The sequence below is a fragment of the Canis lupus genome, chromosome 38, assembly GCF_011100685.1.
Source record: "Canis lupus familiaris isolate Mischka breed German Shepherd chromosome 38, alternate assembly UU_Cfam_GSD_1.0, whole genome shotgun sequence".
Taxonomy (NCBI): Eukaryota; Metazoa; Chordata; class Mammalia; order Carnivora; family Canidae; genus Canis; species Canis lupus.
In genome coordinates this window covers 7,439,362-7,467,238 of record NC_049259.1, presented here as the reverse complement: position 1 = coordinate 7,467,238, position 27,877 = coordinate 7,439,362, and the positions used below count along the sequence as shown (strand labels likewise).

The 27,877-nt window shown below is 35.9% G+C and overlaps 1 long non-coding RNA gene across 49 annotated transcripts in view; it reads left to right on the top strand.

Moving 5' to 3' along the window:
* The window catches only part of LOC102155162, a 132,835-nt gene that overhangs the window by 48,701 nt on the left and 56,257 nt on the right, over nucleotides 1–27,877 (top strand). For 23 of the 49 annotated variants that reach the window (XR_005385661.1, XR_005385658.1, XR_005385673.1 and 20 more), the window contains 5 exons: nucleotides 1,901–2,010; nucleotides 17,876–17,974; nucleotides 19,715–19,809; nucleotides 20,226–20,337; nucleotides 21,078–21,176. This is a non-coding gene — a long non-coding RNA (uncharacterized LOC102155162). Of the gene's footprint in view, nucleotides 1–1,900; nucleotides 2,032–17,875; nucleotides 17,975–19,130; nucleotides 19,291–19,714; nucleotides 19,810–20,225; nucleotides 20,338–21,077; nucleotides 21,177–23,272; nucleotides 23,428–27,877 lie in introns of all 49 variants that reach the window. The other 26 variants (XR_005385668.1, XR_005385649.1, XR_005385636.1 and 23 more) reach the window with 15 other exon arrangements.

Sequence of the window (27,877 nt, the reverse complement as noted above, 5' to 3'; positions counted from 1 at the left end):
TAAAGAGATTCCGGATAAACAAAAATTAAAGGTATTTGTGACCACTTAGCCATCAAGAAATATTAAAGGAGGCTCTGTGAATAGAAAGAAAGAAAAAGTGACAAAGATAAGAAAAGAACAGAGAAAATCTCAAGAAACAATGACAAAACAAGTAATAAAATGATCATAAATACATATCTATCGATAGTAACTCTGAATGTAAATGCTCCAATCAAAAGACACAGATAAGGTGACAATGGATAAAGAAACAAGACTCATCTATATGCTGCCTACAAGAGACTCATTTTGGATTTAAGGACACCTGCAGGTTGAAAATGAGGGTATGGAAAAACAATTATCATGCTAATGGACACCAAATGCAATCCTTATCAAAATACCAACAGCATTTTTCACAAGCAATCCTAAACTTCCTATTGAACCACAAAAGTCCTCAAATAGCCAAAGCAATCTTGAAAGAGAAAAGCAAAGTGGGAGACATCACAATTCCAGACTTCAAGTTACATTACAAAGCTGTAGCGATTGAGACAGTATGGTACTGGTACAAAAACAAATACATAGATCAATGGAACAGAATAGAAAACCCAGAAATGAACTATGACTATAAGCTTCACTGTAGCAGGAAAGAAAAACAGCCAATCTCTTCAACCAGTAGTGTCGGGAAAACTGGGTAGCAACATGCAAAAGAATGAAACTAGACCATTTTCTTACACTGTACACAGAAATAAATTAAAAATGGATTAAAGATCTAAAATCCTAGAGGATAAGATGGGCAGTAACCTCTTTGATATTAGCAGTAGCATCTTCTTACTAACCATGTTTCCAGAGGCAAGGAAAATAAAGCAGATATAAACCATTGGGACCTCATAAAAATAAAAGCTTCTGCACAGTAAAGGAACTAATCAACAAAACTAAAAGGCAGCTTTTGAAATGGGAGAAAATATTTATAAATGACATATCTGATAATGGGTTAGTATCCAAGATATATAAAGGTCTTATAAAACTCAATGCCCCAAACCAAATAATCTAGTTTAAAAATGGGCAGAAGATATGAATAGACATTTTTTTCAAGGAAAACATACAGATGGCTATCAGACACATGAAGAGATCCTCAACATCACCCATCATCAGGTAAATAAAAATCAAAAGTACATGAGATATCACCTCACATCAGTCAGAGTGGCTAAAATTAACAACACAAGAAACAACGCATATTTGCAAGGATGCAGAGAAAGAGGAACCAACCCTCTTACACTGTTGGAGGGAATGCAAACTGTGCAGCCACTCCAGAGAACAGTATGTAGGTTCCTTAAAAAGTTAAAATAGAACTACCCTATGATCCAGCAAATTGTACTACTGGGTATTTACATAAAGAATATAGAAATACTAATTCAACAGGATACACACACCCTGATGTTTATAGCAGCATTATCAACAATAGACATATCATGGAAAGAGCCCAAATATCTATTATATATAGATATAACAGACAAACAAATATAAAGGGGGGAAAAAAGAGTGGTAAACCAAATAACATACTCTTAATTATAGAGAACAAACTGAGGGTTACCAGAAGGAAGATGGGTTAAATAGGTGTTGAGGATTAAGGAGTGCACCAGTAATAAGTTTTTGTATGTAAGTGATGAATCAGTTAATTCTACACCTGAAAGTAATATTACACTGTATGCTAACTGCTGGAATTTAAATAAAAGCTTGAATAAAAATAATGTTGTGCAATGGCAAAAAAAAATAATAATTTTAAAACTGTGGTTAACAGATAATTAGGAGAGTGGGAGTTCCCCTAAAAAAAAAAAGAGAGGTGGAGATCAGAAAAATATTGTAATTGGTGTTCCTAGTCTATGTAACATTTCAAGAAGTTCACTTTCATATTTTCATGTTCTAGGTACTGAATTTCCATAAGAGATTTCATCTGGAGACTTGGTTTGCTGATCAACATTTCATGACTACTGGGATTTAACATATCCAATACATGACTGAACTTGGCTAGTAATAGTAAACATATTTTAAAGATCTGTATGTTTGCATTATATAGTAACATCTTGAGTATCACAGAAATGTATTTGATAACATAATATCATTAATCATCAATAGGCATAGATTTTTGTCTAAAAATCTCTTTCTGACTTAAAATGATAGTGATTCTTTGAAGGAAATGGTATGACATTGATGTATAGCTTCTCTCCAGTCAGGAGATAAACTCAACTTCAGTGTAGATGTTTTCAGTTCAAAAACCAGGTTCTCAAGTCACCTAGCATACACTGATGTGTCAAATATTCTACCCTAAGCCAACCACATATCTCAATGCTATATTTCTTGAACACATTACAATATGTACACATGTATGTTTACATCCTATCCTTACATCCTTTTCCTAATACCTAAAAACATAAGTAGCAATCCATCCTAATGTATCCATCATGTACTATATACATGGTATGTTTTTGTTGCTGTCTTATCCTTCCATTATTTAATCATTTCACTTAGGTATAATTCCTGTAACAGCCTAAGAATAATTACCTATACATGACCCAACATTCAGTGTCTATATCCACAAAGGTTTCTGAACAGATATTAATGTTATGTGTACTTCCTCTGAAAGTACTATTAAGCACTACAAACATAAAAGTGTTTTCTTAAGCCTGTTTTTTTTTGCAATAATGTAAACAAAAGAGAGTGAAGTGTTTTGTTTTTAGCAAAATATGATCAATATGGAAAATAAAACCAACCCTTAATTTGTAATGAAGCCATTTGACCTTAACTATAATGTTTAAGAGAACATACTGTAAAAGTATTGAGAATATCTTATTATTAAGATAACACTTCAAAAACCTCCTTAATTTGTGATTCAGAACATGATGTCACACTAGGTTTTCTCCCTGGGACGGATGACACAAGAAGCAATATTTGCAAGACTAGTTGTGAAGTATAGTCACATAAAAGACCAACATTCCAGTCTACCATTCTTTTCTCCATGGGTCCCAAGATTTTTTTACAGTTTAACCAATTGTACTCTTTTTTTTTTGGCTTAAAAAAATGTATTCTGTGTTTTAAAGAAAAGTTCTTATAATGATAATCTATTTAGAATCTTTTTCAGTTCCTATCCTAGTAAAAACTAGAATCTAGAATAAGTCCATGTTGATCACTCCCTTCTCTGACTATATACTTCAAACTGTATGGCACTTGAATATCTTGATGAACATCCTTTGTGAAAGTTAGATACAACTCTTAATTTTTTTTCTCCCTGTTTTTTTTTTTTAATTTTTATTTATTTATGATAGTCACACAGAGAGAGAGAGAGAGGCAGAGACATAGGCAGAGGGAGAAGCAGGCTCCATGTACCAGGAGCCTGATGTGGGATTTGATCCCGGGTCTCCAGGATCGCGCCCTGGGCCAAAGGCAGGAGCCAAACCGCTGCGCCACCCAGGGATCCCTTTCCTCCCTGTTGTTAAAGCAACTTGATCCATGGTCCTTGAAGACCTGTCAAGAATACTTTAATAAATAGGGCACTTGGATGGCTCAGTCAGTTAAGTGTGTTAGACTCTTGGTTTCGGCTCAGCTCATAATCTCAGGGTCATGATCTCAGGGTCATGAGATTGAGCCCCACATTGGGCTCTGTGTTAGGTAAAGAGTCTCCTTGAGATTCTCTCTCTCCCTCTTCTCCTGCCCCTACCCCCTCTAAACTAAATAAATAAATAAGTATTAAAAAAAACAACAACCAAAAAACAATACCTTAAGAAAGGCTATCCAACTTAGCATATCTCCATCACCAGTCCTGTCAACTCCTGTTTTACATTATTTGATATTCTCTTTTATGTCTTTGTCACTCTTTTTGTGACTATTTTCCCAACTTCTATATTACTGCTTTGTAGTATGAGACGTCTATTCTTTTTCTAAATTTTATTTAAATCCAATTAATTAACATATAATGTATTGTTGGTTTCAGAGATAGAGGTTAGTGATTCATCAGCCTTGTATAATACCCAGTACTCATTACATCACATGCCCTCCTTAATGTTCATCACCCAATTATTCTATCCCCTCTTTCCTCCCCTCCAGCAATGCTCAGTTTGTTTCCTATGATTAAAGGTTTCTTATAGTTTGTCTCCTTCTCTGATTTCATCTTGTTTTATTTTTTCTTCTCTTCCTCTATGATCCTCTATTTTATTTCTTAAATTCCACATATGAGTGAGAACATGTGATAATTGTCTTTCTCTAATTGACTTAATTTGCTTAGTATAATATCCTCTAGTTCCATCCACATCATTGCAAATGGCAAGATTTCCTTTTTTTTAATTTTATTTTTATTTTTTGTTTTACGTTTGAGTAGTAGTCCATTTTTTCATGTGTCTGTTGGGCATTTATATGTCTTTGGAGAAATGTCTGCTCGTGTGAAAGAAAAAGAAAGAAAGAAAGAAAGAAAGAAAGAAAGAAAGAAAGAAAGAAAGAAAGAAAGAAGCATCTGTCAGAGATATTCAGCATCCCCTCTTGTTTAGTAATTATAAAATTAGGAGAGAAAATCAACCCAGAAAATGCATTGTATCACAATATAAGTTATAAAGGAATATTAGCTGATGAATTATCCTTCTCTATTTCAAGGATATTCCTACAGTGTGGAGTTGTGATTAGCAAAAGCTGTCACACCCCAATTAAAGAACACCAATGAGTAGTCTCTCAATCTTCTGTTTTCCTTTTTTCTAGATTGTAATGTAACTCAAGTCTTACCTCAATATGATTTTGACATTTTGTAGTCACCAGTTAACTTCTATCAGTTATGTTTTGACTCATTTTTGAGAACTGGCAGAGACTTTCTGTGCATAAGCATAACACTTATCAAATTGATTTTTGTTGTCATTTTTATCTTACTCATTTTATGTTGATTTTTCATCAATTTTCATTACAAAGAATGACTTTTACTGAGCTTACTTTAAAAATCTGGAATCATATTTTGTTTAGAGCCAGTAGCTCTCTATTCACAGATCATGGAGGCAAAATAAGTTTTTTTTATCTAAAATACCTCCCTCTGCTTTGCCTAGAAATACCATCTCAGGAAAGTTTACCTAACATAAGTATCTTGGGGGTCAGTAATAGTATACCAGTGGTATAAGACTGTCTGTGAAATCCTAATACAAGTCTGAAACATAAAAAAATGTTTTTCTTTTATAAATGGTTTTCTTCAAAGTGAAACTGATGTATAGGTAAACAAATTATTAACTTTGAAAACAGAAATTTAAAAAGGAACAAAATTAATGACCTTGATGTTTATTGTTTCAACTGTAAATATTACCCAGAGACAAATGATTGGCTTCGATGATAAATGTTAATTGGAGATACAGTTTATTTTTAGGCATTATAGAGGTTATAAATTGTCTCATATAAAATATATTGAATTTCATAATATTTACAGTAAGTGAGGGAGGAAACCAAATTGATGTAGCATAAATTAAAACTTAAAATATGACTATATTAATAAAAAAACTCCTGGATTGATAATCTAACAACAAGGCATTTTTACATATTTTTATACTTCTTTCAATTCCAAGAACAGAGTCAGCACCCTAAAACAATTCAAAAGCCCTTAAACAAATCTTTTAGATTCTCAGCATTTAAATTTTGGACTCAACGTATTGCTACAAGGCTTTGCTGTTTATCTCTTAATCCTTTATTGTTTAATAATCTTTCTTCACAGATGGTGACATGCAAATTATATTTTCCCAATGCAAATAGTGCTGGGAATGCAGATTCAAACCTGAATAAATCAGATTTGTTTTAGGTGGCATTGACAATGAAGAGAAGGACACATGGATATGCCAAACAAACTTCTTGTTTCATTCCATTCCTTATGGCCTTTTGATTCCTAAGCAGGTGGGAAATCATCCAAACAGATTGTATCTCAGTATTAACTCAATCTTATCAACTGTTTACATTGAATTAAGAATGAGTACTTGTCAATTCACATAATTACTTTAAGATGTTTATGCCTGCATTGCCATGAGTGAAAGGAAAACTGAACTTTGGCACAGTTTTATCTTGTGTTCAACAAAACCCCTCTTCATGAACTGGCAGGTCCTTTCCACTTCCAGGTGACAAATGTGACTTCCCACCACAATCTAGAATTCCTCCTCCTGAGTTATAGTACCACCAAAGAAAACTATTCTCATTTAATTCAGAGAATTATGTACCTAATGCAATGCTAGGATGCCAAGTACCTATTTAAAAAGTTAAGATGTAAGAGAAGGTTTTGGTAAACTCTTAGAACCAGTGCTATTAAAACAAAAACAACCAAAACAACAACAACAACAACAACAACAAGCACTCCTAAAGCAGTTACTGTGTAACTAGCCTAAACAGTATTAAAAAAGAATAGATTTGGCACTTCAACCAACGTTTCCATTCAGCCGACTCTTTCAAATATGCTTTTGGCTTAATGAATGTTGGCAGGTGATTTTAAAGCTAATTTGGACCCATGTTACAAGTTAGAAGCAGAAAACTATTTGTCCCCTTAATTTCCCAAACATATTTTCAGCATAATGACCATGGTACTTTTTCTCCACATTATTTCTAGTGTTCAAGGAGCATAGGGTAAATATAATCAGAAATAGGATGAGATAAAATATTTGACAGTGGTTTTCCAGACAGCTTTAACATTCAAAGAGCTTGTTTTCCGTAGAATCAGCAGGTTTCAAACCAGGAAACCACCAGCAATAATAGCCTCAGTGATTCTAGTTAGCTGGATGTAGGCAGAATAAGACCAGCAGGTATGAAGACTTAATAATTAGAGACAAATGGGCTACAATTGCCCAGGTCTGCAAAAGCTAGAACCTAAGTACATAATTATCAACAAACTGACAGAATGGCAGAAGTCAGAGGTAGAACAAATCTGTGTACAGAGAATGGAGGAAAAGGGATATGATATCAGATAAACATTCAAAGCCATAATGCTAGTACATTTGGCAGGAGAGGGTGGTCCTTTGAAAGATACCAGTTCTCAAATTTAACTCTTGTAGATTTTGATTAATTGTTCCAGGGTAGTCTTGCATTTTTGGTATGTCTTTAAAGATCCTTGGATGATTTTAAATTGTGATCAGAGTTAAAAATCTCTTGTCCAGAAAAAGATAAATAACAAGATACCTGAATGAAAAGTTAGCCAAAAATGTATGCAGATTGGTTATGCCTTTTTACATAAAAAGACACTAGTGGATCGTTACTGAGATATTTAAGGTCTTTCCTGGCAATCCAACTTGTTGGAGTCTGTGTATTGTAATTTTTATTAAGAAATATGTATTTGGTCTCCATCTCTATTTCTGGGATAGAAATCCTAAAACCCTTGAAATTTACTAAGAGATAGGAGAAAGAAAATTTTCTTTTGTTATTCATAACAATCCCCTTCAACAATACCAGAGTTAATTGTTAACTCTTGGAAAGTCCCTAAAGATGGAGACTGGTTGCCAAGGCTACCAGTCTATGAGTAGAGTGCTAGAAATTTCAGCCCCATTCCACCTTCACTAGATATCTGGGAAGGGGAGAGTGGCTGGAGATTGCATCAATCATCAGTGACTAAAGATTTAGTCAATCATACCTTTGTTATGAAACCTCCATAAAAACTCAAAAGGAGGGGATTTGGGAAGCTTTGGGGTTGGTAATGTGAAAGTAAGCAGATTAGACCCAAGATGGAGTCACTCACGCTAAATTCATATCAGCACACCAAAATGTACCTAAGTTTCTGTGCTTAGCTCTCCAAGAAGAAGCCCTAGGTCAACTAATCAGTGCTTCAGTGCGTGCATACTCAGGACAGTTTCCCTGACCCAGCTCCAAGACTTCCCTTTGCTTCATATAAAGAAAGTAACCTTGCTTTAACAAATCAGCAAATGCCCAGTATTAACTTCCTTGTTCTTGTTCACTTTAATCTATAAAACTCTCTTGCTTTGTACATAGCTCTTTGGACCTCTTTTCTCTGTGCTAGATTGGATGCTACTTGATTCATGAATTGCTGAATAGAAGCTTACTAGGTCAGTAAATTGTCTGTGGAAAATTTTCTTTTAGGACTGAACATGTAGAGGTGTTAGGAAGGTGGTGTGCCTGGAAAGGGAACGGAAGCCCTGCACTCCTGCCCCCATATCTTACCCTATCCGTGTCTTCTTCTAGCTATTTTTGAGTTATATCCTGTTATAATAAGCCAGTAGTCTAATAAGTAATTATTTTCCTGAGTCCTGTGAGCCACTCTAGCAAATTAATTGAATATGAGGAAGAAGATCATAGGAAATCTCTGATTTATAACCAGTTGGTCAGAAGTACAGGCAATGACTAGTACTTTTGATTAGCATCTGAAGTGGTAGTGGGAGGAGACAGGCTTGTGGGACTGAGTCTTTAACTTGTGGGATCTGACACTATTTCCAGGCAGGAAATGTCAGAACTAAATTGTAAGACACCTAGTTGGTGTCCAGAAAACTGGAGAATTGCTTGGTAGTAGGGAAAAACCCACACACATCTGATCACAGAGTTGTCAGAAATGAAGTATTGAGAGTAGGAGAGAAACACAGAGGAGTTTTTCCTTTACAGAGTCCCTAAAATTACATCCTTTCTTTCTCTTCCCTGGCTGCCACATCCCTGTTTCGGGTTCTCCCAATTAGGCCTACATGTGGGAGGATGTACATCATCAAACATGGAGTCCTCTTAAGGAACTATTGACCAGTGTTGACCAGTGATTATGGCTTATGAGTTCTTTATGGAATCATTGAATTTTTCTAGTACTTCAGCTATACCCATACTCTAAGGCTACACAAAATGAATTTGATTTTATTAATGAAATCAAGTTTATATATGTGAGACGTACAGATCTTAATTTCATAAACAGAAGAGATTTGATAAATGTATATACCGGTAATTTTTTTTTTTTTTTTTTTTTGCAAACACACGAGGGTTTATCTACAAGCTCAAGCTTGGGTCCAAGTATACCCGACACAGGGGAGCAGGGACTTGGACCCAGAGGTGGGTTTCAGCTGAGTTTTAAGAGCTGGTCTAGGGGACCTCCAGAAGGGGTGGAGGAATTTCTCAAGTTCTGTTTACATTCTGATATGGGGCTTTCAAGGGCATTGAGCACTGTTCTTATTCTAATAGGGGCTTCCTGCCCTTGGCCTGGGCTCTGTTCTTATTCTAATATGGGGCTTTCTAGGACATTAAGCTGTAAGCTGTTTTCTTCCTGTAACTGAAGTAAGGTAAAGTTCAGCTCTTATTCACAGGGGCCTGGGATGGCTGTACTTGTGCTAACACTAAACTTAAAGTGGAATGGCCTCAATTTTCTCAGCTTCCACATTTCCCCCTCTCAGAGAACCTAAGGAAGGACCCAATCATGGGTCCAGGTCGCTCTCAGAGTGAGCCAGGGGGAATGATTAAACCAGGATTCGAACCAACCTTGTTGCTGTTCTCGCTCCCATTTACATTCCAGTGAAGAAGCAGCATCCTACATTCAAGGCAGCACATAACCACCCCCCCCACACACACCCTTTGTTGTAAGAAGACTAAGTCTAATCTTCTATTTTGAAAGACAACCTCAGACTAGGGAGTCTTGGAGGTGGGAAATAAGTGAGAACCGCACAGTCTTAGCTTTAGGGGATTGTCCTTGTCTGGTTGGCTTTTCCATTCTGGAACAAAGTGCTTGAGAATGGCCTGTGGGTCAGCTGGCCAGACGTGGGTGTTGAGGACCCAGGGAGTAATCTCGTCGACCTTGAGAGCAGTGGGAGTGGTCAGGATCACAATGTAGGGTCCCTTCCAGTGAGGTTGAAGTGTTTGGTGTTGGTATCTCTGCACCTACACCCAGTCACCTGGCCGATATCAATGGGAGTCCGGGGGTGGCCCAGTCTCATAGAGGGCCCTCAGCTTAGGCCACACCTGCTCATGGGTTCGTTGTGACATTTGGAGGGAGAAAACAAGTTGGTGATCATCAAACTCAGCAAGCACCTCAGGTTTTAAATTGGGGATAATAGGTGGAGGAAGACCAAACATGATCTCGTAGGGAGTCAGTCCCATCTTAAATGGGGAATTCCTCGCCCTATATAGGATGGAGGGGAGGAGAGTCACCCAGTCCCCGCCAGTCTCCAGGGCTAATTCAGTTAAGGGCTCCTTTAATGTTCTGTTCATCCTCTACCTCTCCGGAGCTCTGGGGCCTATATGCACAGTGTAATTTCCAATCTGCCCCAAGTACTAGTGCCACTCCCCGTGTTACCTTAGAGACGAATCCTGGTCCATTGTCTGATCCAATCCTAACAAGAAAACCATACCTCGGTAAGAGGTCTTCCAGCAGTTTCTTGGTCACAGTCTGTGCCGTTTCATGTTTGGTGGGAAATGCCTCTGTCCATCCTGAAAAAGTATCTACAAACACTAGTAAATACCTGTATCCGTATTTTCCAGGTTTTACCTTAGTGAAGTCCACTTCCCAGTAGGCTCCTGGGCAGTCCCCTCGGAGCCGGGTTAGATCCATGGGTGGTGGCATTAGTTAACTGGTATGCGTGGCAGCTCACCACAATCTGCTCCATCTTTGCTCGAGAGTCTTTAATAGTGATCTTTGCATGTCCTATGAGGTCTTCCATCTTCCTTGTTCCCATATGAGTACTCTGACACATTTTGGATAGGACTCGCCGTCCTAGTTCCTCTGGCAGGATGATGCTGGGGTCTGCGGCCCTCCCCCAGCCACGAAACACTGGGTCATAGGCAAGCGTTTGATCCAGTGTAAATCAGCATCAGTATAGTTGGCGGTGTCCAGCAGGGTCGGTGCCCCCGGATTGGGTCTCTGTTTCCATGGTTACAGCTGCCCCCGCATATCCGATTCCTTCTCAGTGAATGCTGCCATCAGTGTACCAGGTGGCATCCGATTCTGCAGTGGCTGGTCCTGGAGATCTCTGATTCTGTGCACCTGTGCCAAAATTTCTTGACAGTCATGAAGAGGGGGGTCCCAGTCTGGGTTAGGGAGATGAGAGGCATGGGGTATTGGCGGACCCTGACGGGGTCTGCCCCCAGCTTTAGTTCTATGTATATGGCTGGTCGGTGCCACGCCAGCCCAATTCCCCCAGTTTCTGCCCATGCTTGGGGAAATTCCTGCAGCCAACAGTCAATGTCAGTCATTGGGGCTGAGGGCATTTGATGGCGATGATATTCGTCTTCTAAACTCAGGACAAGCACCTGAATCCGGTGCCCCTCTTTGTTTAGGATTTTTTGCCCCTTCAGGATGGAAGCAAATTTGTGCTCCCATCTTGGTGAGCAAATCCCTACCTAACAACGGGTAGGGACACTCAGGGATGACCACGAAGGAACGGGATACCTGGCCCATGCCGAGATCCTCAGTTCTTCGGGTAGTCCATGAGTACTGTTTGGTGCCCGTGGCCCCTTCCACCCATGAAGTCTTGTTTGCCAACTTCCCATGAGGTTGTAATAAAACCGAATGTTGTGCCCCAGTGTCCACTAGGAATTCAACAGGTTGCCCCTTCACTTTAAGAGTTACCCTGGGCTCGGGAAGGGTGCCAAACCCAGACTCCCCTAACCATCCAGGTCCTCCATCTCCAAGATCTTGGCAGGGGCCTTACATCTTTTGTTAGGGCAGTCTTTCACCCAGTGGCCCTCTTCTTTGCAATAAGCACATTGGTTTTTGTTCAGTTTAGGGCTCTCCCGCGGGGGACCAGGGCCATCCTCCTTACCTGTCCCTGAAGCCAGCTTCTTGAGGTGCCTCTGTCTTTCCCGTGGGTCATCCATGGTTGTGGCCAGCAGAATCTTGGCCAGGTTTCAGGTCTGCCGGTCACTTAGTTTGGTTTGTTGCTCTTCTGGACTCTCTTTATTATTATAGACTCATTCTGCTACTATTACTAAGTCCTGCAAGCTTTTCTCTCCTCCATAATCTCAGACTTGATCATTTTATATCAACTTCCATTCCATCAACATGCTCCAAGGGGTAGCTCACTGATTTCTTTCTTTTTTTTTTTTTTTTTAACTCACTGATTTCTACCTCCATAGATTAGTTTTGCTTTTTCTTTGAGACTACATACAGCAACCACACAATATATGCTCTGTGATGTCTAGCTTCTTTCACTCACCTTCATGGTTTTAAAACTCATCCTTGTTGTGTGTGTATCAGTAGTTCATGCTTTCTGTAACTAGTTGTGTTCCATTGCATAAATATACCACAATTTATTCATCTATTCTCTTACTGATGGACCTTTGACTTGTTTACAGTTTGTGGCTTTTATAAACAATGCTGGTATAAACATGCTCCAAAAAGTCATTTTGGGGAAGTATGTTTAAAATTCTCTCAAATAGGGATGCCTGGGGGGCTTAGTGGTTGAACATCTGCCTTTGGCTTAGGACGTGATCCCGGGGTCCTGGGATCGAGTCCCACTTAGGGCTCCATATAACTGAAGTTGGCTCTATTCTCATATCATCGATCTAGGAAATCCACTCTTTTTCTACTACAGTATATCAATTTTCCATGCATTTTCAACTGTATCTTCAGAGATTTTTCCATTTCTTTATGTTAGTTTCTCTAACATATTTAGTTAGAGAGTTATTTACTAACTTTCTACATGTTTCCTGTATTAGGTTCAGCACAGGGTTTTACTAACCTGATAGAGTTTCCTATCTTGTTTGCCTTGTGATATCCCATTAACTTTCTCTCTTTTTTCAAATAACCATATATTTGAAGGTCACCCAGCCATCTACTTGAAAAAAATATTTTTTTTAACTTTGCTTATTTCACATAAAGTGAGCTAGGCCCATCCAAATCTGGAGCTTTTATACAAGTCTTGCTTCATGTAATGGATCCATATAAAACTATGCATTAAAATGCAAATAGTAGTTTATTGCAAACTCCTGCCAATTCTGTGGAACATATCTCTCAATTACTTCACAATAGATGTAATAATTTAAAAAAAAACACTTTATTTTTTATATTTAGTAATCAAGAATTGCATATGTTTTAATCATATGATGATATACCACTTTTCCTATTTACCATCACAATGGAAATTTAAACCTAAGACATTTTAACATTTTGGAACCTAAGCATTCAGCTATATCACTATAGGGCTCAGTGGTTTTGCATTGCATGATTTTGAAAAGTGGCTTTTTATAAAGTACATGCATGATATTGAATAGTTTAGCTGCTTTAGGATTGACTGTATAATTTTGAGACATAAAAATAAAAACAGGGTTTATCTATACTTCCTACTTGGCTAAATTTATAGTTTCATGCTTTTTTCTTTAATTGAATTACATTGTTGAAATCATTAAGGGACCCCCACCCCCAATAAATAGCATCCCTGTTCCCTGCCTGAGTTCTGATCCAATTCAGAAAAAAGAGAATATTTTTCAAATGGAACATAAAATAACCCTTTATCATGGAAAAAGTCTAGGTTATAGCATATAGCTTATAAATCTAAATAAGTGTTCTTCCTAAATCTTAGAATTATACAGATTGGTTGCACATCTCCAGGGCAGCCCCTGATATGGAGATTTCTGGTTATCTAATGCTATATGAGAAAATTACCACAAAACTTTGTAAAGTAAAACAATTAATTAGTATGGTCACAGATAATGGGAGACAGGTTTTGGTTCTCTTAATCTAATAGATATCCATCTAGAGCTATGGTCTACACTCCTACCATTTGGGGAAGGATATAAGCAGTTTCATTGCAAAGTCTTAAACCAATATTATGACTAGCTCCTCAATGCCAATCTTTTTCTTCTTTGGGGATTATTCTGGGACTACTGATGGACAAATCACATTTATTGCCAAAAGTCTCCGAAATAAATCAGAATAGAATTTTTTAAAAAAGACAAAACTCCAAGCCACCCAATTTATCCCACATTTTGATATTCCATGTAGTCCATTATAATGTAGCATACATTCTGTAGTGAAATCTAGTGGCAAGATTAAAATACTCTAATAATAAAATAGCACCTTGATAGAGATGCTCAAAATTGACATTTGAGCCTATTCTCACCATCAAATTCTATTATTTCTATTCCTAGCCCTTACTCTATCCTGGAGGTGAAGAAAGGAAAATCCACAAATAAAACCTTTTTATGAGTTGGAGTCTAAAATTGTGAAATCAAAATCTGTTTCCTTCATGAGTTAAATATCCAAAGAAATTAAAACAAAAAAAATCCTCTTTAATTTCATACTTGTTCAGTCCTCGCCAGAAAATTTAATGCTTGTGTAGACTTTTTAGGCTCTCACTGGAATAAGATTTTTTATGAAATTTTTATGGCCTCACAAATGGAATTAATTTCATGTCAAGTTTTCAATGTACCTCACTTTTAAAGAACACTTGAAGATGATAACATATGCAAAATTAAAGTAGAATTAGTCCCACGCTCACCAAATTTAAAACCGAGCCAACCTTTTTCCCAAAAGCAGTTCCTCAGGCAAAATTATGTTCCTATAATTGGTACTTAGTGTTGCCAAAAACAATGGCAGAAACTCAGTAGTTTCTAAGGGAAAGAGTCTTGGAAGAATAAAGTATTAGATCAATCCTCTCCAGGATGTTTTCAGACTTTAACACTTGTGAATATAAATTCAACAGGGAGAAATATCATAGCAGAATTTTAATTTTGCCAATATGCAACCATTTCTGGGAGAAAAACCTAATTTTGCATAATGCCTAATGTCTTGTCACTAAGTGATTGACTGTTGCTGACTTCTTGCAAAGTTTAAAGATATAGAATAACAGCAGTCTGTGTCATCAGGTCTTGGGGTCATTTCCCTATAACCAGAACCTATGGATTCTTGCTCAGGGGATTTATTGAGGGTATGCTCTCTGGTAAAAGTCTATTGGAGAATGGGGAAAGCAGAATAAATCAAGAGAGGAAGCTTAGACAAAGCTGTGGGTTTAAATGAAGTTTAGCCTTAGCTTGACCAATGGAGAGTTTTGGAGAGTCATGGCACAGAAGATACAATCAGGAGCTATAGTGGCACTCTCAGCAGCAAGAGAATCTGACTAAAGAGGTCTGCATGAGAGACCAAGAACATCCACTAACAAAGGGTAAATGCAAGTAGAAAGCTTGAAAGAACAGAGTTTCTACTATTAAGGCCAGGATCCTTAGGTGGCTCAATGGTTTGGTGCCTGCCTTTGGCCCAGGGTGTGATTCTGGAGTCCTGGTATCAAGTCCCACATTGGGCTCCCTGCGTGGAGCCTGCTTCTCCCTCTGCCTGTGTCTCTGCCTTCTCTGTATATATGTGTCTCTCATGAATAAATAAATAAAATCTTAAAAAAATAATTATTAAAGCCATATTCAATAAATAACAACTACCCGTGAAGTAGGTAATCAGTTTGATTTTGCAAATCTGTGGAAAGCTGTCAACAAACACCTTAAAAACTTGATAGCATATTTTGAATTTTATTTTCAATCAAATGAAGATACATGAATAGGAAATTAATGAATCCCGAATCTTTTTCATCTACCAGAAGATAATTTAAGTTTAATAATAACTTTACAGAATAAATTGTTAGACCTGGCTGCTAGTAAAGAATTAGGCATGAATTTTAAAAGTATAACATTTCTTGCTTCTTTCTCAATAAAATTTAAAATCAGTATTCAAGCTTGCTAAAACTACTTTATTTTTTTCTTTGTTCCTGTTAACCTACTTATGTCAGACTGATTTTAAGACTCAAGAAGGAGAATGATAAACAAAACAAAACATTGAATCAGTGTAGATATCATTATCCCCTGTAAGTAGTACTCATTCAACCTATTAGGTAAGTTAAGAAGCAAAAAGAAAAAGAAGTTCATTTGTCACTGCAGAACTTTTAAATATTTATGTACATACATAGGTTTACTCTAAGAGTGACTTTAGGTCCCTAACGTAAGGAATCACACTACATCACATGCAAGTTTTGTGAGTCACAATTGAGGAATAAGTTATGAACACAGGGAGATTCTCTGTATTAATCCTATATACAAATAATTTCAATGAATAGTGTCTTTAAATTTATAATTCTTTATTTTTCACTGTTTTATGCTTGTTCTGATTATATTTATTGGAGAATATTTTTTATCTGTTGACTAAAATGACGATAGACTGAGGTTTATATTTTTTGTGAAAAAATATAAAAAATATTTTTCACTCAATTTTTAAAATAGCTAATTGATATTATATTTTACAAAAGTGTTGGTTTAAGATGAATTTCAAGTTTAAAAAATAACAGAAGTGAAAAATGTTCTTTCACCAAAGCTAATTTGAGAAGCACTGCTCTATAAGGTATGTGAGAATCAGCTGCCTTGAAGTTAAAAAGCAGCTCTTTGCTTCACTGTGCCTGTAAAGTTCAAGATCAAGCTATAGCAACTTGCACTCTGAAACTGTCCAAACCTGACATAAACTGTGCTTTTGCTTAGGCCAGCACCAGGCTAAGCACCTCCCACCCCTTGTGGTAAGCAACCAGCTAAGGTGCATCCAACATCACTGCAAAGGTCTGCCCATCAACCTTCAAGCTTCTGCTAAAACAACAATTCTCAGGGTCAGTATTGAGAGTGGTATAATCTTTTCTGAGAAAAACATTTTCTTCCTTCCCTCTCATCTCAGATGCCTACTCCTCACTCTAAATTGGTTATCCTGTTTCTATCTTCTTCTTAGAAAAAAAAAAAAGAAAGAAAGAAAGAAAGAAAGAAAGAAAGAAAGAAAGAAAGAAAGAAAGAAAGAAAGAAAGAAAGAAAGAAAGAAAGAAGAAAGAAAGAAAGAAAGAAAGAAAGAAAGAAAGAAAGAAAGAAAGAAAGAAAGAAAGAAAGAAAGAAAGGAAGAATCAGGAAAGAACATCTTTATTTTTTTCTACTACAGACCCAATATTTTCTTCAATAAATAAATAAATAAATAAATAAATAAATAAATAAATAAAGTCTTTCTAAGACCAGCTCTCCTTGTATATATGAAATTTCCATCCCCGTTCTCCTCAATCACATCTTGTGCTACATTTATTATTTTTCTTTTGTCTCTTTAATATCTTCTTTCCACTGGATCATTTACAAATATGCTATCATAATTCATTCCTTAATATAGCCCATCTCCCCCTCTTCTCCAGTAACTACCCTATTTTTCTGTTCTGTTTACTCTAAAACCAAGTTATATCCATCTTCTTCTCCCACCAATTCCAAAGTCTTTGCTCCTGTTTAGGTTACTAGTGGCCTTCATTTGACCAGATTCACTGGTTTACTCTTGGCCCTCATCTTATCTGAGCTGGGAGAGCATTGATTTTTTTTTTTTTTTTTTTTTTTTTTTCCGTTCTTGAAACATTTTCTTTCTTTGGAATTCTGGATTTGACAGTCTCCCAGTTTTCCTTCTAACTCACTGATAACTTCTTAGATTTCTTTGCCAGATTCTCCAGACTTCTTTCTAGATGTTGGAATGCCCTAGAGTACTGTCTTTGGCCTTCTTCTCTTCCCTAGCTGTGTGTAATGCCTGAGTGAATTTATCTGGTCCTATAACATTACACCTTCTATTTTTTGATGTCTCCTAAATTTATATCACCAACACTGACATTACCCCTAAAATCTAGAATTGTACATCCAACTATCTAATTAATACCTCCATTTGAAGGTCTTTTATGGATCCTTTACTTAATGTGTGTGAAGTACTCACACTCACAATACTCACTCTCCAAACTTGATCTCAGTCGGTGTTTCCTATTTCACTAAATGGTGCCATGATTTGCCCAGTTGTTCAAAACAAGAACTTTGCCATTACATTTAATAGCTCTCTTTGTCTCACAACCCAGAGAAATGTAGGTAGAAGCCATGGACATTATTTATAGGCCTGAATCATTAAAAATAAATTAAAATTAAAAATTTAATTTTTTAATTAAAAAATTATTTCTTTCCTTATTAGCTAAGCTGGAGGCAATGTGTACTGAGGTCTTCAAAGGTGACAGAGACATTTGAAGGCACCTGGATCTGTGAATCACCAGCTTGGAGAAGAAACTTCCATGTGGGTCCCCTCCAATAAAACAAACATTAGGCTCTTGTGTAAATTCAAAATGAGCATTTGTCAAGTTAACTTCCTGAGATTTTGGAGTTGTTTGAGTACTGGCTTGTCCTTACTAGTATAAAAGTTCCTACTCAGAAAGATAGTATTGCTTTGCAACAGAAACAAAATCGATCATGTGCTATTGGCTTAGTAGTTAGACAGCAGGAGGCAAAGGAACTGAAAAAATAACATTGAAGGCTGGTGATCCATATTATTTTGTGGCAAAATATTTAATAAGATTCACTTGCAATAACTTGAAATAAAGCCTATATATTAACTGATTCTGTGATTTTATTTTGTTTTATTATTTTTTAAGTTTATTTATTTATTCCAGAGAGAGAAGTAGGGAGGAGCAGAGGGAGATGGATAAGCAGACTCTACACAGAGTATGGAGCCTGATGTGGGGCTCCATCCCAGGACCCTGAGATCATGATCTGAACCTACACCTAGTCAGATACTTAACTAACTGAGCCAGCCAGGCACCCCAAGACTTTAATTTTAAAGCAGTGCCTGGGAAGAGTTAGAGTTATATTATCCATCAGCTATTATGAGTTGCTTTTTAGAAGTCCTTAAGAAAAAGAAAGCTGCCCAATAAAGTAGTTGATATTCAGGAAGAAACCAAAGGGAAGGGAATTGGTTCACCAATCAAGGGCATTAAAGGTTTGGAAAAGTAACTATGCTGAACCCTAAATAGTAAGAGATAAAACAAACAAACAAAAAAATATTTGGGCAACAAAAGTCCAAGAGAGCTTTTAAATTAAAAACTAAATGACTCAGTTTTTCAGGAAAAAGTCAGATCAAGAATATTACTCAAGACCCTTAGTCTCTGTAGCCTCAAGGTGGCTGTCGTTAATCAGAGAGGAAGTAGGTGGAACTAATAAAAGAAAAAGTCAAGCTTGGAAAATAATTTTAGGTACAAATTTGTGTTTATTGCCACATGGAGCTGTCTGGAAGCAAATAGATAAAAAGCTTCTTAAGTTTTTGAGAAAATTGTATTGCCAAAGAAATGGCAAGCCTAGTTTGAAAAATAGTCTATGACTGCTATGTCTTAAACCCTCTATTGTAATTACCCAATAGTAACCTGACAAGCAGGTGTCACATTTATGTATTTCTACAGAAGACATGCTCCCCATCATCCATGTTACCTTTGGCCATTGGGGATAGTAAACAAAAAAAGACTTTAAAAGAGCAGAGGAAGGAACCATGAAAAATACTGTTTTAAGGGAGTGTTATCAGAGAACAAGACCAGAAACTACAGGATTTTTTCCTCATACCAGGTTAGACTTTCATTATGCATGCCCAGCATATTCTCATAATTTCTATGAAGCTATGTCTACTCTGGATCTTTCATTCTGGCCATTCTGGGCAAATTTTATTACAGTTATCCCATCCTCACTTTATCATTATATATTGGGTGATGAGATGCATATAATTTTGAATAGTATGTTCAGTTCATACCACAAACAACAAATAAAAACAACTGCTCATTACTTGGAAAACAAGGGCTAGTATTTAAATGTGGTTACTGGAATAGGGTCAACTAGTGGTTAGATGGAATTTTTGTATTACCTCATTTAGGAAGAAGTGATGTTTTCCATATATGGATGAGTGGTGAATTGGATATTTGGTGGTCAAACTGGCATATAGTAGCAGAGACTGGCTAGATTTTAAATGTTTTACCTTTTTCTCCTGCATACATAGCCTAACTTTTGCTTGCTGAAGTGATGAAATTGAGGACTGACCAATGGAATAATGGTGGAAGTTATTTATATACAGTTGACCATTGAAAAACACAGGTTTGAGCTACATGGATTTTTTTTTCAATAATTGTTTAAATTTATGGTATTCATACAATATAGTTCTGTAAGTTCATTTTCTCTTCCTTATGACTTTCTTAATAGTTTATATTCTCTAGTTTATTGTAAGAACAAAATATATAATACATGCACAGAAATATGTTAACTGACTTCATGTTATCAGTAAGGCTTTGGTTAATAGTAAGATTATTACTAGTTAGTTAAGTTTTGAGGGAGTCATATGTTACATATCTATTCTTTTACTGCATAGGGGGTTGGCACCCTTAACATTTGCATTGCTTGAGAGTCAGCTATACTCTATCTTGTCAAACTCAAAAAAACAAAAAACAGAAACAAAAAAAAAAAAGAAGAAACAAAAACCCATAAGATCCTCCATTCTTTCTTTCCCTGATCAGGGCTGGGAGCAGAGTATTCCATTGTTTTTTGACAGAGTCCAAAGATGGAAGGAGGTGCATCTGGGTAGCTCAATCGGTTAATCAGCTCAGATCATGATCCTGGGGTCCTAAGGTAAAGCCCCAAGTTGGTCTCTCTGCTCAAAGGGAAGTCTGTCTTTCTCTCTTCCTCAGTCCCTCCCTCCCCACTTACTTGTGTTCTCTCTCTTTTTCTTTCTCTCTCTCTTTCTTATTCATCTACTCTCTCTCTCAAATAAATAAAATCTTAAAAAAAAAGATAGAAGGAGCTCTAGACACTACTTGACAAATAGAAAATGAAAAAAAAAAAAAAAAAAACATGTCCAGTAGACTTGCCTACTCTGAAACTGGACTACTATTGGAATGAATAAAACTTTTTTCTCATATTTGCCATCAAAATGTATTCGTTTTGGCTGTTATCTTTCTCTATTAATAGAGTAGGTGGTATTATTATTTATGTTATTATTTTATACTTTTTTATTATATTTTCAACCAACACGTGACTAGGAGTTACTTGAGGGCAAGACAAAGGCTTAGTTCTTATTTTAATCACTTATTAAACTATCTTTCAAAACACATTCACTGGGCCATAACTTCTTAAAGTAATAATATATCCTGTGCCTGCTTCTACTGTACTGGTAACTTCAGAAGCATTAGAAGATTAATATGATATGTGATAGCTTATATAATAATATCTGAATATAAAAAAAATCTGAATATATATTGATTACGTTTCAAATATATATTAACATTTCATATATTAGTATGAGATATTATATATCATATAAGATATATTGAGATATGATATGAAATAACATATAAAGCTTCTCTTTACAGATTTGAGGAAGTGCTAAAACCAATACTGCCTGTCCAATATTTGGACAAACTTATTAGCTTTGGTGTGATAACAGCTGGAAAAAAACCCTCAAGATCAAGGTAATATCAATTCAAGTGAAACAGAGATAAAACTACCATGAAATGATCTAATTGAAATCTTTAGTAAAATTCTTATTCCACTAAGAAACAAAAATATTAAGTCCTAATGACAAATCCTGGATTTAGCTGTTAAGATTAAAATAAAAGTTAAATTCTCTAATAATATATCCATTGGAGCAATCCATATTCTTAATGCCACCACATACATGACAGATTCCTATGGGTCACACTTATTCATGAATATATTCTGATTATCTGATTCCTGTAGGAGAAGCCAAATTATAATTTATCTCTAAGTTTATTTTTTGTATATATTTTTTTTGTTGGAGTTAGATATGCCAACATATAGCATAACACCCAGTGCTCATCCCGTCAAGTGCCCCCCGCCCACCTCCCCTTCCACTACCCCTTGTTCGTTTCCCAGAGTTAGGAGTCTCTCATGTTCTGTCACCCTCACTGAGATTTCCCACTCTATGTTTAAAGAGCTATCCTATATTTTCCCAAACCCAGATAGCCATTAAATTTTTGTGTAATTTCTAAAAATATCCTGTCCTCTAAGATTTTTTTGGGGAGGTAACAATCTAGAAGTTTAGGACACTATTAAATATCTTCTATGAGGGGTGGCTCAGTGATTGAGCATCTGCCATTGGCTCAGGTCTTGATCCCACATCAGGCTCCCTGCGGAGATCCTGCTTCTCCCTCTGCCTATGTCCCTGTCTCTCTCTCTCTGTCTGTTACGAAAAATAAATAAAATATTTTAATAAATAAATAAATATCTTCCATGAGAAAAATGTCAATTTATTTCAAATGGTTTACTATCAATAACATATACTTTAGCCTAATTGAGAAATTTGCCTAAAATAATATAATATTTTATTGTAATAGAAATAGAAGCTTAAAAACAAAGGGTAACTCTTGAGTCCATTTTCCTGAACTATATGCTTTCCTTTCGGTGTATTATAATTTTTCATTCAAATCCAAAGTGTAAAGATAACTTACAAATTCTTTCATATAGTTTACTTCTGTAAGGAGGAGTTTTTGGAAAAGAGAATACAGGTGATCTGTGATTTTAAGTTTTGATTGAAAAAGAAGTGTCTGGAAATACAGTGGGCAAATTTTAAAAGCAGCAGGGATGCAGTCTATATGGTCACTGAAAATGGTGACTATCATGAGGAAGATGTCTATAGAGGCCACTTGAAACCATAGCATGTAGCTCACAATAATGTCTAATTCTCACCCAGACCATTGGGAAGCAAGAAGCTTCATTTCAAGTATACTTTTTCTAGCCTTTCTGAGAGATTCTGAAAATTATCTTGGAAGCTGATTGAATTCTTATTCTGAAAAGTAGATAGTGGGAGAAAACTGTCAGTTATAAGAAAGTCAAGTAGAATTGTAGGTATAAGTTTTCTGTCTCTTAAAATAACTTAAAAGTTGGATCAATAAAGTCAGTATCTACTCTTGAGGAACCCAATGACTGACTATGAGGATTTTATTCTACTCTACTAGCAGTCATTGAAATCTGGTTTTAAAAGTTAAGAGATAGGGATCCCTGGGTGGCGCAGCGGTTTAGCGCCTGCCTTTGGCCCAGGGCGTGATCCTGGAGACCCGGGATCAAATCCCACATCGGGCTCCCGGTGCATGGAGCCTGCTTCTCCCTCTGCTTGTGTCTCTGCCTCTCTCTCTCTCTCTCTCTCTCTCTCTCTCTCTGTGACTCATAAATAAATAAAAATAAATAAAAAAAATTAAAAGTTAAGAGATAAAAAATAAATTTACTATTTAATCTGATCAAGCATAGGAAGTGCTTGGCGTGATCATAAACAATAGCTAAAAGTCAACTCTGAGACCGGGGCCCAGTTCTGCTTCATCTTTATGTCCCCAGTGCATTATAAATATGCCTGTGAATGGTATATTGGAAAAAAAGAATTGGTATATTGATATAAAGGAGAAAGATGCACAGATGGAACATTTGGGGTGGGGCTTTCATTGGTAGGCCTCACTCTGGTGGGAAGTCCACACTGATTTTGAAAAGACCTCTCCTGATAGCAGGATTCAGGTTTTGATGGAGAAGAATCTATACTTCATTCTTTGAAACCCAGGAACTTACAGGAAGAACACAGGAAACGTTTCCACAACCACTGGCTGTCTCTCTCTCCATCTTGCTGAGTTTGTCTCTGTATATGAATACGTTGATTTGTTGCACAGAGGTTTGAATGAGAAGATAAAGCATACTCTGCTAACTCAAATAAGACAGGTGAGTCTGTTCAGGAGACAAGTGTGTATTATTGTCTGGAGGTAGATTTTCTTAAGAGAATCTACAAATAAATACACGAACATTGCAGTTCATTGAGTGCTATTTTTTTTTTCCCCTGCTAGACTCCTTAAAGGATATATCAGAGAATAAGCAAGGGAGACAAATGATAAAATAATCTTTATGATGTATACAACTTAATCTATTGCATTAAAGTAATACTAAATATATATAGTAAAATTTAAACTCATTTATAGACAAAAATTACATTCACAAAAGGAAACAAAATTTCTCTATGATAAAATATGTGTTTTTCTTTGAAGAGTAAAATATGGTCATAGAATAGTACATATTATTACATGATAACTTAAAATGGAAAAAATATTAGTTAAGTAGTAAAATAAAAATATATTAAAGTCACATTGGAAGACTGGTAGGCAGTAGATGAATATAATCTAATTCATTATTAAGTCCATAAGAAAAAATAAATTAATATAACTATGCATTTATAATTTTAAATAAAATGATGGTTCAATTAGTCAATTTAAGTGTAACATCTGATAATTTTATAGACTTCATTAATTTTTATTTAAAAGATTGATCTGATAATCCTGTACAATCACAATAGCAAAATGCAATATAAGCTGTACTTTCTCCTGCAAATAATATACAGTAGAACCAAATAAAATGAGGGAACAGGTAGCCAATAATTATAAGGATTATTCTTCTGCCACACGTGCATACACATAACAATATTATTTAGTATCATTCTATGAAAATACAAACCATTACATAAATTTTGTCATTTTAATCTAGTTTGCTAAATAAACATGGCCTAGCATGGAATATATAATTAACTTTCTCAAGACTTCTCAAACAGTTGTGTAAGCCACATCTTCTTCAATTTCAATTTAAGTAAAGGTAGCTTAAAGTTGCCCTTTGTTTTTTACCTAGTTAAAACTGGAATAAAATTAGCAGGTAAATCAAAGCAAGAAATAGTTGCTGAGATATCATTTTATATTAGTAGCAGTGAAAGATGCATGGAAATTTCTAAACGCAGAGCTAACAAAACTAATTTGAAAAATTAATACTGCCTAATTTTTGCATATTTAGCTGGATAAGTAGAATTCTCATCTTTTATTTGAAAATGTACTTTTATGGTTTGTATAAATGTAGACAAAACATCTGGATGAAGAGTAAAAATAGTATGGCCAGTCATCTACTTATTCTAATTACATAAACCATACTATATGCTGAAATTTGGATATTAAAAAAAAACAAGGTAGACATAAGTGTTTTTTCCTAGCTTCCTTCCTTTCCTCCAGTATTTTGACATTAGTTGAAATTTATTAATCCTGAAAAACAAAAAACGATATAATCTATAAGGTCAGAGATTTTCTCCCTTCTTGTTAAAGTCACCTTACTATAAAAGTCACCTATAATCCATTATTTCTCTCTTTCAAAAAACATTCTGAATTTTTATTTGGTTGCTGTCTATTAAACAAACTCCCTTAGCTTCCATTATATTGTACTCTTTCTCCTTGTATGCTATTTTTTGTTGTTGTTGTTGTTGTTGTTTATTACTAGGTACCTGTGTTGTCTATTTTTTCTCTGATTATTTTGTTTTCCCTCACATTTTACCCATGGCCACATGTTTTTTTTTTCTCACTGTATGTCATTCAGTCAGTCTCAATACACATGGTATATTTTGGAAATTTTCTGGGGCACTATTGGTTATCAGGTTTAGGAGCATGTTTAGTGGGCAGGGACCAATTACGCTGGATGTTCTGTTCTCTGTAGGGTAGTCCTATGAAATAAGAAATGGCTCACAGCCTGTTCAACTTTAAAAAGTTTCACCAGACATTCATGGTAGTAAACATGATGAAATATTTTGAGGTGAGCCTCTAACTCCAACTCACATAAAATTTTACTGATGTTTAACCTAGAGTACTATTGTAATTTCTTCTATTTGGCCTTTATTAATTACCAGATTTGGCTTCCTTTGACCTGAAATGCCTTACGTTTCCTTCCCTTTTCTCTTTTGGTTCCTACAATGCAGTTCTGACACTGACTACCTCCAGAGTCAAGTCAGACTTTAAGGGCACATTCCTCCATAAACTGCCCTCACTTCAGATACTAGCCTTAAGCCCAGGAGTTCCCAAGACACTGCCCTCTGACAAACTGGTAACAAACTTAGTAGTTTCCACTAACCCCTCAGTTTCAATAATTCACAAGAAAAATTCACAGAACTCAAGAATATGCTATACTTACAATTCCAGGTTTGTTTTGTTTTGTTTTGTTTATAACAGAAAAGGGTATAGAATAGGGCTAACCAAAGAAGAGATGCCTAGGATGAGATTTGAGAGGGTCCTAAGTGGTAAGTTCCTTATCAAGTCAAGATACATCACTCTCCTGTCACACTGATGTGTAATAATACACACAGAATGATGTTATCCAGGGAAGTGCATCCAAGCCTCCATGTCTGGAGTTGTTACTGGGATTTTATTACACAAATATGATTGATTGAGTCATGGTCTGGCAGTTGAACTCAATCTTTTGGCTCCCTTTCCTCCCCAGAAGTCAGTCAGATATAAATAGGCAAAGCCCCAACCCTCTAGACATGGCTTGTATTTCTGGTGTGGCCTGTCCTGATCCAGAGTCACCTCATTAGAATAAACTCAGGTATGGTCAGAGGGGACAACCATGCATCACAAAGACACTCTTGTCACTCATGAAATTTCAAAGATTGGGAAGCTTTATTCTAGGAATCAAGGATAAAGGCCAAATACTTTACTACACAACACTCCCTATTACCTTTCCTTATTTTAGATTCTCATAATCTTTCCAAAGACTTGTGTTATCATCTAAGTTATATTCCTATTTCCAACATGGTTCTGTTTCAGATCCATTGTCCGCATTCTTACCAGAATAATCTAGCTAAATGCAATTTGGGCAATGTCAGTCCTCTGCATGAAATCCTTTAGCAATGTTCTGAAATCTACAAAGCAAAATCGACGCTCCTTAGCATAATGTACAACATCCTCTGAGAGATTCACCTACCTAGTTCTCTAGTTGTGTGCACACCCCAAGTTACTTATTTTTCCACTTGAAAAAAACTTACCTAATTATATATCCCTAATAAAGTGGCTGATATTTCTCTTTTAGGTGCTGTTGCCTATTCTAATTTCTTGTTTAGAAGACCTTTCCCTTCTAATTATCTGCATAACTATAATTCAAGATTCAGATTAATATAAAATTAAATCTTTTTTACTCTACTCAGGTTGGGCGAGGTTTCATTTTTGTGTGTTCTTTAGTATACTGTACAATGTTTATGGCAAATCATTTATTACATGTTAGAAAATCTACTTATGTGATTATATACATTACAAAATTGCCCCTGATACTTATTCTCCTTTTTTTTTTTTTGATCTCCTCTTTTTTTTTAATTTGTAAGAGAAATCTCAATCTTTAGATAGTTTTAAGTCTTCACACAAGAAAGACTACATTTTACTTACACCATAAGTAGTTGTGCCATGTGATTACATTCTGATCTAAGGGATATAAGAAATGCTATTTAAAACCTCCAAGAAGGGCAGCCTGGGTGGCTCAGTAGTTCAGCGCCACCTTCAGCCCAGGCATGATCCTGGGGTCCCGGGATCGAGTCCCACATCGGGCTCCCTGCATGAAGCCTGGTTCTCCCTCTGCCTGTGTCTCTGCTTCTCTCCCTCTCTCTCTCTCTCTCTTTTTTTTTCTCTCTATCTCTCATTAATAAATAAAATCTTAAAAACAACAACAACAAAAACTTCCAACACGTGCCCTTAAAGGGAAGAATAGATCCAGTCTTCTACCTTCTTTTCTACTTGCTGAAGTGAGAATCTTCAGAATATAATTAAATGATGTCATGAAATGGATGCCATGTATATAGGAAGCTGGCATGAACTGTGTCCTGGATAATTGTTATCTTTATCACCCTTACACTAACTACCTTGATATTTCTTTTTTCCACGTAGGAGAAATAAATGTCTATCTTATTTAAGCAGCTATTGTTTTGGTCACTCTGACCAAATTCAATACTGATTTCTATTCTTCTCACAAAGTGTAAGCTCTTATTATCTTCTTAATTTCCAAGAACAAGAACAATAGCTAGAACAGTATGTTCTCAGTAATTGTGCATTGAATTGAAATAAATTATAGATGAAAAAGCAATTGATTTCTATTTATAAGAAGACAATGAAGTATTTGTTCAATAGTTTTAATAGATTTATGCCACTGAAATAAGGCTTTTGGATAATGATAATTTAAGGTTTCAAATATATGAAATAATTATGTGAAATTGGTCAAATGAGTAAATATCTGTTAGATCAAAGTGACACATTTTGGAAAGCTGGCCAAACTACCCAAATGGCAAAATCTATTATAAAGTTATAAAAATAACTTATTTGTATATTTCAAT